The 12,830-nt window shown below is 36.9% G+C and overlaps 1 pseudogene; it reads left to right on the forward strand.

Annotated features, from left to right (window-relative positions):
• Positions 1-9,717: 9,717 nt before the first annotated feature.
• On the forward strand, positions 9,718-10,852 carry LOC113293788 (annotated as a pseudogene).
• The last annotated feature ends 1,978 nt before the right edge of the window (positions 10,853-12,830 follow it).

A 12,830-nucleotide genomic window follows, 5' to 3' on the forward strand; every position in this document is an offset into this window, starting at 1 on the left:
AATCTGAAGGCTTGGAATTTCATCGCTGTGGTGTTTGGCAGAGACTTCAGATTTTGATGCTCTATGAAGGAGCGACCATCGGATGCTTCTGAGAACTGATCTGATGGCTGAGAACGGAGGCGTTTTTGTGTGTAGAAAATGAGGTTGTGCGCACCATTCTTCGCGGCTTCCTTGCGTGATTTCTCCCGGCTTTTCACTACTTTTCTGCTCTTTTCCGCTCCGCAAGTCATCCAGACTTTATTTATTACCTAAAAATGCAAAATTAAGTAAGAAAAATATTTATTCTTGAAAACAATGAAAATGCAGAATATGGGATAAAATGTAGAATCAATGCATAAAAGATGAGTTAAATGCCAACAAAAAGGGATAAATATATACAATATTTGGCACTCATCAAATACCCCCAAACCTGAATTTTACTTGTCCTCAAGTAAAACAAAACTAAGGAAATCCTACCTATACCACTGTCGCTGGTCTCTCGAATGCATTTAGCGTATGCACTAAGCCTTTTAAACCACTAAGTGTCCCTAGTGGACGAGTTGAAGTCTCGTGAAGGTTTACCAGAGGTGTGCCTACAAAACCTAAGGACAAAATATAAGCTCAGATTCCATCAAATGTGACATGTGCAAAACAGTTAAGCTCACAGCAAAATGGAGATGTCAATCTAGCTATCGAAGGCACAATCCTAGCACTGATAACAAAAAAAGACATGTGATAAGAGTGTAAAGTGTATCTACACATGTGTAAAGAAAGATCTGAAGTTATGACTACTAATCACCAAGAGATAGTTTCTCAGGCTAAGAACCAAGGTCGAAATCTAGCTAGCTGTCCGGACTTTACGAGAATTGTGAATGAGTTGGAGGTATTTCACAATTGCTCGCGTTGTACATCAATGGCATACACCCTCCTTGCTTATTACAATGAAACAACAAAAGATGACTATTTACATGACTCTTATTTACATTGACTATTCTCTTTTTATTTTTGGAACAAGAGATGATGGAATTGATAAATACTTGATTTTTTTTTTTTTTCTGATATTTTTTTTTCTCTTTTTTTTTTTTTTTTTTTTTTTTTTTTTTTTTTCGAAGGAAACACTTTTGATACATAACAAAAAGAAACAAAAGATTACATGACACTTTGCAAGAGGTAGCCCTTTTTGATGCACCCAGTTAAATTCGATGGTTGTCTTTCTTAATGTAACCTCCACCTTCTATCCCAACCAACCAAAGAACAAGCTAGTCAAGTTTCGTTCAGTATTCTAAAGTGATTGGCAATCGTAACTTCCTATCAAACACCTTGAAGATCGAGGCCATACATGTATTGGTAGATCGTGCGCGTGCAAATTTCTTATCACTATGTGAATTGTGCTAGAATCAGGGTGCCTAAATATCTAGACTAAGACTCCTAATAAAAATACATATTTGCACAAGAGTCAACATTTCAAGGTAAATGAGCTCCATTTTTATGATTTTTTTTTCAATTTTTTAATTTTTTTCAATTTTGATTTTTTTAATTTTTTTGGAATTTTTCAATTTTTTTTTCAAAAAGATGGAGTTTTGTTTTCAATTATGGCAAATTATCATGGTATCTACTCTTTACCCCCAAACCTAAACTAAACATTGTCCTCAATGTTTCAAAATATGGAAAGAATTATAAAACAATATATGAAGAGGAACATGCTGAGTAGAGTAAAAGGAGAGAGAATACCCGATTGTACGGCGAAAGCTCGATTAAAACTCCGTTATTCAAGGCAAAAATCCAACATATTTCAGCCGAGATCATATTGGATTAGCAAAATATATACAAATGGAAAAAAAGGTTTTTAAAAAATTTTATCTACTGGATTATATACAAAAATTCACCATACACTAAAAGTCTAAAGAGTTGAGGATCAACCCAAAAGGCGAAGTGTAGAGGTTTCAACAACTTCACACAAATATAACAGGAAATAAACGCAAGTGAAACTGTGAAACAAAATGAGCTACCCCCAAACCTGGATTTTACAGAAGATATAATTTTGAAAACAAAATCGCGCAGTTTCGGGGGTTCATCATGCAAAAGGTCTAGCTCGAAATGAACTGTGCTAGGGACGGGCAAACATGCTAATTCCGACTGTGGCTCCTCAAAGATATTATACTTAGATGCAAAATAGTCCAAGAGGACTTGGTAAGCACACAGTTCCAAACCTAGGTTGGGCATTCTCAGAAAAATTGGTTTTACAATATTGGTACACACCAAATCTAGGTTGGGTGGAAGACCAACAAATTGTGACTCATGTAGGGGAATAGGTATATCATTATCAATCAAATCAAAATCTCCTAACTCATATACACATGTCACATCATGCTCACAATCATCAATCAAATTAGCAAGATCACAATCAGAGTCATCAACATCATCAACAAATTTATTCTTATGCATCGGCAAATCAGGAGAAATATCACAATGTGACCTAGGTAGAGAATCAGACACATCAAATATATTTTCATGCATATCAGTGTCTACAGAAGATTCAACTATTCCTATGTCATGCTCATCTTCACAGAATAATTGTACGAATCCCATGTCAATATCAAAATCATATGAATTACAATGAGTATTAGAAAGAACAACATTCATGAAGGTCGAGGGCGAGAAGCCATATGTTATTGAACCAACAGGTTCCACAATATTTTCATGTTCTTCTAACATATCATCATACTCATCATAATCATCATCATGGTAGCATGCATATTGGTCCTCATTAACAGTGGTGGTGTCATTAGTCGATTCATGTTCCTCTAAATTGGGTTCATATTCAACATTATTTACATGAATGGGACTAGACACTTCATTAGGGACAACATACATTTCCTCATGAATTTCCTCCTTTTGTAGGTGAAGCAAAATCTGATCTAAATATGCCTAAATTCGTGATGTAGATCTATCGAAGTTTTGCTCACTGAGTCTGAAAGCTTCTGTGGTGGAGTCTAAATTCATGGGTGTACAAAATTCTTCATGTTCAAATTGTGGTGATTGGTACATGTGTGCATGGTCATTAGGGTTTATAAAAGATTGATCGCAACCCTCAAAGGATTGATTATGGTCCCAATGACTACCATTCTCACAATTTATGGGCATTTCATACCTTGGATTTTCTCTAGATTGCCTAAAATTATGCAAAATATGACAATTCTCAACAGGGTGGTCTAAACTACCACATGCGGGACATGCATAGGTTTCAGGTTGCCTAAGAAAATTAGATGTGACAGATTCCTCATGTGATTGCATTTCTAAAGTTGCGATTCGAGCTTCTATTTGATCCATAAGAGATGATTGTGTGAGTGAGGCATTAGCAAAATGTTCATTTTCACGTTGTGGCGAATGATGCATGTGTGAATAGTCATTAGGGTTCATGTATTGAGGCTCGGGACTTTGAAAATGTCCATAATAATTCCTATGACTATTGACATCATGGTCCGTGGAAGGTTCATAACATGGCACATGCCCATAAGCAAGTTCTCTAAGAGTTTTATTTCCATCCCCAGGAGCAGACCAAAATCCAGACATGATTGGCTCAAAAGCTAAGTAACTATGTTACAAAGCCCAAAATTTGGTTTTTAATGGGTTTGGATTTTTGGGAAAAATTTGGTTTTGGTGGGAGACATTTGAAAATTTGGTTTTGAAATGGGAGAAAAATAAAACTTTTGGTTTAAGATGGGATAAAGAAAAAATTTGGTTTAAAATGGGAGCAAGAGAAAATTTTGGTTTTTTTTTGAATGGGAGAAAAGTAAAGTAATTTTTTTTTTTTTAAAAAGAAAATAAAATTTGGTTTTTGAATGGGAGCAAGCCCACTGTTTGTTTTGTGTTTGCTTTGGCTCCGCTTGGTTGAAAACTTTTGGTGGAACTGAGTCCAAAATCTCGGCCTAGAATTTGGGTACTCGGCCCACTAACGAGTTCAACTAGCGTGATCGGTTACAAGCTCAGCTGGGTTTAAAAACCCAGAATACAAAATACAAGTCCAAATTAAACAAGCTCACAAAAAGAAATACAACCCCACAAATTAAACAACAAGCCCAAAAAAAAATTATTACAAACCCAACAGAAAATAAGAGAATCCCAAAAATTGGCTTTAATATTACATGCCCACAATTAAAAAATTGGAAGCCCACAATTCGGGTTCTCTTAAATGGGTTACCTTTTAAGCACAGCCCAGCTGCTCTGATATTGTTGCAAAAACCCAGTTGGGCTTTGGTTCTTTTCCTTGGTGGCGTCCCAGCAGAGGAAAAACAGGTTCAGAACAGCAGGTCCAACAACAAATGAAGTGAAGCAGATGCAGATGCAAATGCTATGCAGTGAAATGCAAAAATAGCTAAGAAAAAACACAGAAAAACACAGCACCAATCCCCGGCAACGGCGCCAAAAACGTGGTAGGCTTCTAAAAGGTCCTAAAAATTATCCCCGGCAACGGCGCCAAAAACTTGGCAGGCCCGGGAACGTGTATAAATTATGAAGCGAAGAAACGCGGGCCTACAGTAATACCGCAAGTGCACGGTCGTCGGTTGTAGCTCGTGCAAGTACGGGTCGATCCACAGAGACTGGGTGTGTTTGAAGTTTTCTAGCTAATTGGGTTCCTAAATTGCTATTGGGCTATGAAGCCTTTTGGCTTAAATTGGGCTTTGAGTACTAATGGGTTTGAATGCCCTTTGAATGAATTGGGCTCTGTAATGTGAACTGATGCTTTGGGCTCAGAGTTTTTGAACTAACAGTTATAATGGACTGGGCTTGACCTTTTGTCCTAGCAGTGAACTAGGCTTTGCCTTGAACTTAGGCTTGGGCTCAGTGTAGTGAACTGAGAATTGGAGAGGAAGCAGCAGCAGCAGGGTAGCAGACAGCTGCAAGGGAAGTGGAGTGGCAGCAACAGCTGCAGAAACTCAGATGCAGGAGAAGGGAGGAAAAGGCAGCTGTAGCACAAGGCAATGCAAGTAGTAGCAGCAAGAACAGCAAGGCAGAGGCAAGTGCACAGCAAGGCCAAGGAAACAACAGCAGCAACAGAGTTGCAGCAAGCCAAGGGAAGTAACAAGAAAAGAAGTAGCAGCAATAGCACAAGCAAGGAAGAAAACAACAGTAAGGGAAGCAACAAGAAAACAAGTAGCAGCAGCACAAGGCAGTGAAGAAAACAGTGTAAACAAGGTAATGAGTAACAAAACAGTGAACAAAATGGAACAAAGTGAAAGTGACACAAAGGCAATTAGCCTAAGGCAGGGAAGATGGTGAAACTAACAGTGATAACAATGCAAGTAGTAGCAGTGGCTCTAGGCATACCTAAGGAATGGGAGGAGAATTAGCTTGCTATGAGCACTAATTCCTCCCATTGCTCAATCACAACAATGCAATAGAGTTAAGCATACAAATGGAGTGGGAAGAAAACTAGCTTGCTCATTGTCACTAGTGAGCACTAGTTTCTCCCCACTGCTCAATCAAAACAGTGTACTGAAAGCTCTAACCTAGCATACCATCACTTCTTGACAATGAATTGAAACACAGTACATCACAAGAACATGAAACAACTGAAATTAAAGGCACTAACATCACACCAAACAGAACATGAACTGAAATTGAAAAGTGAACTAAAATTGAACTGAAATTAAAATTTAACAGAACTTGAAAGTTCTGGACACTGGCTAGTCCAGCATGTCTTTAACAACTATCCCACACCCATATTTATACCCAATACCCAATTAGGGTTTACAATCAAAATCCCCAAATTTCTCCAATCGACAGTACAATTAGGGTTTCCCCTTTTTCTAGTGTTCTGGGTCTAATTTTTCCCATAACCCTACTCTCATCCTCTCCTAAGCAGTTCTATTACATCAATTGGGGTTTTCTAGAAAAACTCTAAATTATAAAGAAAATTAGGGTTTCAGACTTGGGAGAAAATTACCATACTCTTCTGATTTCGTTGTCCCTCTGCGATTAAGCTCATACCATGCTTCCACTTGCATATGCGCTCTTGAAACACGCCTCAATGTTGTCTTCTGATGGAACCCTAGTTCTGTCTTTCTAGGTTTTAGCGTTGATGGAGAAGCTATAACCGAGGAAGAGAGAAGTTGAGGTTATGGTCGAGGCGGTCGGTTTTGGGAAGGGGTGGTGGAAGTGGAAATGGAGGTGAAGTGAAGGCTGGTACGGTGGAGGCAGGAGTTGCAGTTGCAGCTCTCTGCAACTGTCGGGTGAAGGAGAAGGAAAAGAAAGAGAAGGGAAGAGGAAGAATGAGGTTGGTTCGATAGTTTTAGGGTATGGGATGTTCTGGTGTGAGGCGGGTCCTCAAGAGGTGATGTTTCGTGTGAGATGGGCCGTGGGATGTGAAGCTGGTAGGTGGAGGGGATGGAGGTTCCTCCTGAAGAGGCTGGTAGAGACCGTCAGATTTTTGATACAACGAAGTTAACGGCTCTAGATGGGGTTAGGTGTTGTAGTGTTAAGCGGAAGTATCGGGATTTGATGAACAGCAAGGGAGCGACCGTTGGATTCAACTACCATCTAATCTGAAGGCTTGGAATTTCAGCGCGTGTGGTGTTTGGCAGAGACTTCAGATTTTGATGCTCTATGAAGGAGCGACCATCGGATGCTTCTGAGAACTGATCTGATGGCTGAGAACGGAGGCGTTTTTGTGTGTAGAAAATGAGGTTGTGCGCACCATTCTTCGCGGCTTCCTTGCGTGATTTCTCCCGGCTTTTCACTACTTTTCTGCTCTTTTCCGCTCCGCAAGTCATCCAGACTTTATTTATTACCTAAAAATGCAAAATTAAGTAAGAAAAATATTTATTCTTGAAAACAATGAAAATGCAGAATATGGGATAAAATGTAGAATTAATGCATAAAAGATGAGTTAAATGCCAACAAAAAGGGATAAATATATACAATATTTGGCACTCATCATTGGTCGTCAGTAGGGGGAGGTTGTGCTGACAGGTAGGAAAGATTATAGGAAGAATGAATCGGTGAAGGAGAAGAGTCAGTATCAGAAGAATTATTTTGAGGTGGGTTTGTGAAGGGAAAGACATTTTCATCAAAAGTCACCTGACGAGAAAGGATGATCTTGTTTGTGGTAAGATCTAGGCAGCGGTATCCACAGTGGTTGGGAGGAAAACCAAGAAAAACACACCTAGTGGAACGAGGGGAAAGTTTGTGAGGAGTTGTGGAGGAGATATTTGGATAGCAAAGACAACCAAATGTACGAAGATGGTCATACATTGGTTGATGTTGATAAAGAATAGACACAGGTGAATGAAAGTTAAGGACTTTGGTGGGTAGAAGATTATGGAGATAGACTGTCATATGAAGAGAGTAAACCCAATATTTGGAGGGAACGGAAACGTGAGGCATGAGGGTACGAATGATGTCATTGACACGGCGTATCATGCTTTCGGCCTTGCCATTTTGAGAGGAGGTTTGAGGGCATGAGAAGCGAAAAATGAAACCATTATCACGAGAAAATTTATGGAAGGAAGAGTTGTCAAATTCACGGCCCATGTCGCATTGAAAACATTTAATTTTACGTTCAAATTGAGTTTGAACGAAAGAACGAAATTCCAAGAACTTGTCATAAAATTGTGACTTAAACTTTAAAGGATAGACCCATAGATAGTTGGTGAACATCCAGCTAGATAAGATAATAACGAAAACCAGTGTCGATATATAATTGAGAGGTCCATAAATCGCTGTGAATGATATCAAATGGTGCAAAAGTAATGGAATTAGATTCATAAAATGGCAATCAAACATGTTTACTAACTTGACATGAATGAAAAAGTTCAGAAGAATGATTCTTATTACAGTGAATATAATTATTGGTAAGTAAGACATCTAAAATAGCCTTGCCGGGGTGGCCAAGGCGGCTATGCCAAATATCAGGCGAAGAGACAACAAGAGAAATTGGGGAAGACTGGGACGATATGAGAGGTGGCACGGCAGAATTGGTGATAGGGTAGAGCTCCCCATAACTATCAGAACGAAGGATAATCTTCCTCGAACTCAGATCCTTCACAGAAAAACCCGACAGATCAAACTCAACATATACACGATTTTCAGTGGTGAACTTACGAACGAAAACTAAGTTTTTGATGATATCGGGAACAACAAGAGTATTTTTGAGTTGAAGAGTACGAGAAGAAATGGTTATGAGCTTGGTACCACGAGCAGTAACTAGAATACTATTTCCATTGCCAACTAAGATAGATCGTACATTGCTATAATTGAAAACGTTATGTAAAGTACCTGAATCAGGAGTAAGATGCGAAGTAGAACCGGTGTCCATTAGGAAGAGTAATCAACATTTGCAGGTTTTTGCGAACCATCAATTAGGAAGAGTAATTGATTTGCTTGGAGATGAACTGAAAGTGTAGGAATGCTAAAGCCACCATTAAATATCTCTTCGCAACTTCTCTTAGTCAGTATAGCAGTATCAATGTTCTTATCGTATGCCCGTTGTATGTTGTGTCATTTTTGCTTTTTTTATCTAACTATTATTTCTGTTTAAACCGCTTAGAAAAAGAAAATAAAATCCTCTTTAAATAAGTTATTTTGCTTGGAGGTGTAAGTGTTTTAATGAGCTTCAAAATTTACAAAAAAAAAAAGTAAAAAAAAAAATAAAAATTTGACCTTCGTTTGATGATCAATATATCGGGGATAAAAACCGAGGCTCAAACCAGGTGAGAGAGTGGTTGACGCCACTTTACTCAAGCATATCTCAATGACGAAAGGAGGCCAGACTCACTGTAAGATCTCTCCACATGATATTTCACTAGACTATCCCAATTTGCATTGAAAGAAACTTTTTATTTTATATCACGGAATTAACCTCATAAGAGAGAGAGCGTGGAGTACCCATTTTCCACGACAGATTTTTTTATTTGTTTTGAAGCAACTTTATAAGCATAAAATTCCCTTAATCCCAAGACCACGACGCGCTTGAATTGACAGTACAACATAGGACTTTTTTTTTTTTCTTTTTTCCTTACAAATAAAAAAATTTTGTTTGAATCAAAAAAGTATAACCATGGTTAGATAAAAGTAAAATCTTTAACTTTTAATTGTTCTATTATGCAAGAAGCATTATAAGTGGTCGGGTTCATACACGAGTCTTTTATCATGTTCGGATACTATCCGTGAAGTTGCTTTTTGAGAACTTGGGATATTCTAGTTTGCTCGTATAATGGACATATATGCTCATGAAAAAGTTAGGAGGACCATGTGATCCTAAATAAATGCGACAACACCAGTAGGAGAGTCTTTTCTGTTGATGGCATCCTTAATCTTAGCAATGAAGAAGATATTGGCGCCTTATTATTGGTTTATTCGCGCTGACAATGATATCGGAAGCAACCTAGCACCTTGCTGCCTTGTCTCTATCATCCTATCACATCCCATTTCACCTTCAAACCAATGCCATCCCCCACATCCCATAACAAAAATGGTGGGCGTCCCCCTGCGAACTCTTAACTAAGTTTGGATCCAAAAATGAATCAATGATCATCTTTTTTTTGCTTTTTCTTCATGAAAACAATGATCGTCATCTTCCTTTAACTAATTTTGGAGTGCTGCCAGATGTACTCACGTGAAACCGCGTGAGAAAAAGAAATCTTAGCGAACAACGGACGAACACGTTTCGTATATGTTCATTGTTAGATTCACGCGTGTATTTCAGGGCGTTACTAGTAATAGTACACACAAAGACATTCTACATTATAAAACACTTGCATTTGGCAATCCGACTTGATCATTTTCTCTTACTCAACATAATTTTTGGATTCAAAGAAAGATGACGAAAGATAGAAAGATTGGAGTAGCTATGGATTTCTCAACGAGTAGTAAGATTGCTCTACAATGGGCAATTGATTACTTACTTGACAAAGGTGATACCATCTGTATCATTCATTGCAAACATGAGGATAGTCTTGACACCGGCAATCTTCTCTGGGTCAAATCCGGGTCTCGTAAGTTTCTCTCTCAAAAAAAATTTGTTTTGTATGGTTGAGATTATTAGTCCCACATTGTTGGGTAATTTAAAATCCTGCGATTTTTATTATTTTTTAAGGCCTCTCCACTCATTGCCAATTAGTTTTGAGTTAGACGTTCTTTGTTTGGGTGATTAATCTTGTATCGGATATATCGTATGTAGCTTTGATTCCATTGACGGAATTTAGAGACTCCGAAGTGATGAAAAAGTATGGCATGCAGTGGGATGCTGAACTGCTCGACACGCTTGATACTACATCTAGACAGAAAGATAATAAGGTGACTTAAAAATATATTGGGGTGATGCAAGGGACAAGATATGTCAGGCAGTTGAGGATTTGAAACTTGATTCTTTGGTCATGGGCAGTGTGGACTTGGTACATTCCACGTGTAATTTATAATTTTTTTAATGAATTCATTAAAATTGTATTTAGGGATCTTCTTGGGCTTTAGCTATTTGATTTTCTCTTTTTTTTTCTTTTTTTTTTTTTTGATTTTGTAGGATCATAATGGGGAGTGTGACAAATCATGTGATAACCAGTGCGGCTTGTCCGGTGACTATTGTCAAGGATCCTCCCATCACTAGTCAAAGAGATACCGAGGAAGGGAGTACTGAGTAGCTAATCCTATTCATGAAAATTTGTCTATTTTGATCGGTGAGATGTCACTGAAAATAATTGAGCGTTCGATTAGCTAGGGTGCTATGATCATTTGTTTCATTTTGATTTTAGATTAATCTGAAAGGAAAAATGGGGATGTGTTGTTTTTAAATGTTCATGACCTTTTTTAGCTGAAGAAGATTCATGTCATATGACTCAACAATTGATAAATGAATCTTTTGAATTTACATGTTCTATTTAGAAGCAACTTCACCACCTTGATAAATGAATTAAAAGGTAATGAATGTTGATACAACTGAATACAGAAAACAACATTTCAATTCACAGCTTCAAAAAAAAAAGTTTTTGTACATAAAAATTTAGTGTAATCATAGATCACAAGAAACGATCAAGATATACAATTAGGGGTAGATCTTTTGTACGGTTATATTCTAACTCTAATAAACAAACAAACAAACACATAATTGCTTCCTGGTCTTCCTTTCATTCGATTTGAAGAAACCAGTTTAGAGGATCCTAATAAACTCAAACAGCTCATTCTCGGCACAGAATGCAGAATCCATTTGGGTAACAACTAACAATCTTGATAGCTATTCCTATAATTGAATATTTCTTACACTTGTTTATATGGACTTTACAATGAACGGTTCTATGTACCATTTTTCTTATGCTAACTCTCACTGAATACTATTGTCGGAACTTTACATTTCGGACAAAACCTTTGTTAGTGTTGGTGTATGTATATTTAAAAACATAATTTTGTAATATTATACCAAACATAGAGAGATAGTGTGGTGGTATTATTTTGGGCTTCCACACTAAAGATTTGGGTTCAAGTCTCACCCCATGCATTTGACCAGGTATATTTATATATCTATATTTATTTAATAAAATCCGGGAGAGTGGGGTCTTGTGAGGTCTGTGATTCAAAAACTTATTTTTTTTGCACATCTGATTTTTGGTCTTGAAAAACGTTTATGGTAATTATTCTCTAATTAATTGTCTTTAATTTTGACAGTCTTTTCCGCCCGTTTTCTTACTGTTACGGAAAGTTAATTGAGGGGAGTTACTCAAAATTTATTTTCATTAAATTTGATTGATTCTCTTGAGCTATATTAGACTAGTTTTGAAGAGGATGTATAAACAGAGTTTTACATCTATTTTTGAGTTCTGAGCAAGTGCAGAAAGAGTATTGTGATTCGATTTCTCATAGTGCAGAGAAATCGAACAAGAGAGTATCATCTGTTTTATCCCATAGGTTTTTCGACAATTTTGACTGCTAGCACAATCAAAGAGGCAGAGTCGCGAAATACCTTAAAGATAGAGACCTAGTCCGCGACTCAGCTGTTTGAGATTTATTTTGTGAATTTTCTATATTGTTTCCAACAGTTAGTTTTTGGTTAGTCCTAGAATGAGAGACCCGTCTAATGACTAGTCCAATCATAAAATGTTTTTAATCGCTGGTCCAAAAACCTGTTTTTGGACCAGAAATTTTATCTCCTAGTCCATCCCACGTGTGAGTAAAATGATGCCTAGTTTTTATATTCCGAAAATAACCTTTTCTGCAATGAACATACAAGAATAGAGGATAAGAAAGTATTTTCGTTCTTCTTTTCCTTTTTTTTTCAACAACTCGGATCCAGTTTTCTCTCTGCTTCAGTTGGTTTTCTTCAATTTTAGATTTTCGATCTTAAATCCACAGGTAATTTCTATTAACCCCTTCTCCATTCCTTAATATTTGTTATGCTTTTTGAATTTATGTTTGTTTTTTCAAATGAAATCATGATGAGCAGCTCGATTTCATGATTTGGTTGTTTTTTTTCATTGTTTTCTTTCTAGATCTAGTAATTGTTATCATTTTTCTATGATGTACACTGTTCAATTGCATGATTTAATCCCATTTTTGTTCGTATTTAATATTTTTATGTTGATTTTTGAATATGATTTTGAACTCGTGCTACTCTGTTGATTAGATCATCTTATTCTTTTGTTAACATATCATTTTGATTATATGTATGATTTTCGTTCTTTCTAGATTTACAGAAAATCACAATTTCAAATATTTTTCTAGATTTTATGATTCGTACATATAAATATGTACTGTCTTTAGTATGGTTTTCTGTGAAATTTGAAAAAATATGGGGATTTGTGTTTGGTGGATGGGAAATTTAGGAATTAGTTTGTTTTCTGAAATTATTAAATTTAGAGAGAAAT

Source organism: Papaver somniferum, chromosome 7 (assembly GCF_003573695.1).
Source record: "Papaver somniferum cultivar HN1 chromosome 7, ASM357369v1, whole genome shotgun sequence".
Classification (NCBI taxonomy): Eukaryota; Viridiplantae; Streptophyta; class Magnoliopsida; order Ranunculales; family Papaveraceae; genus Papaver; species Papaver somniferum.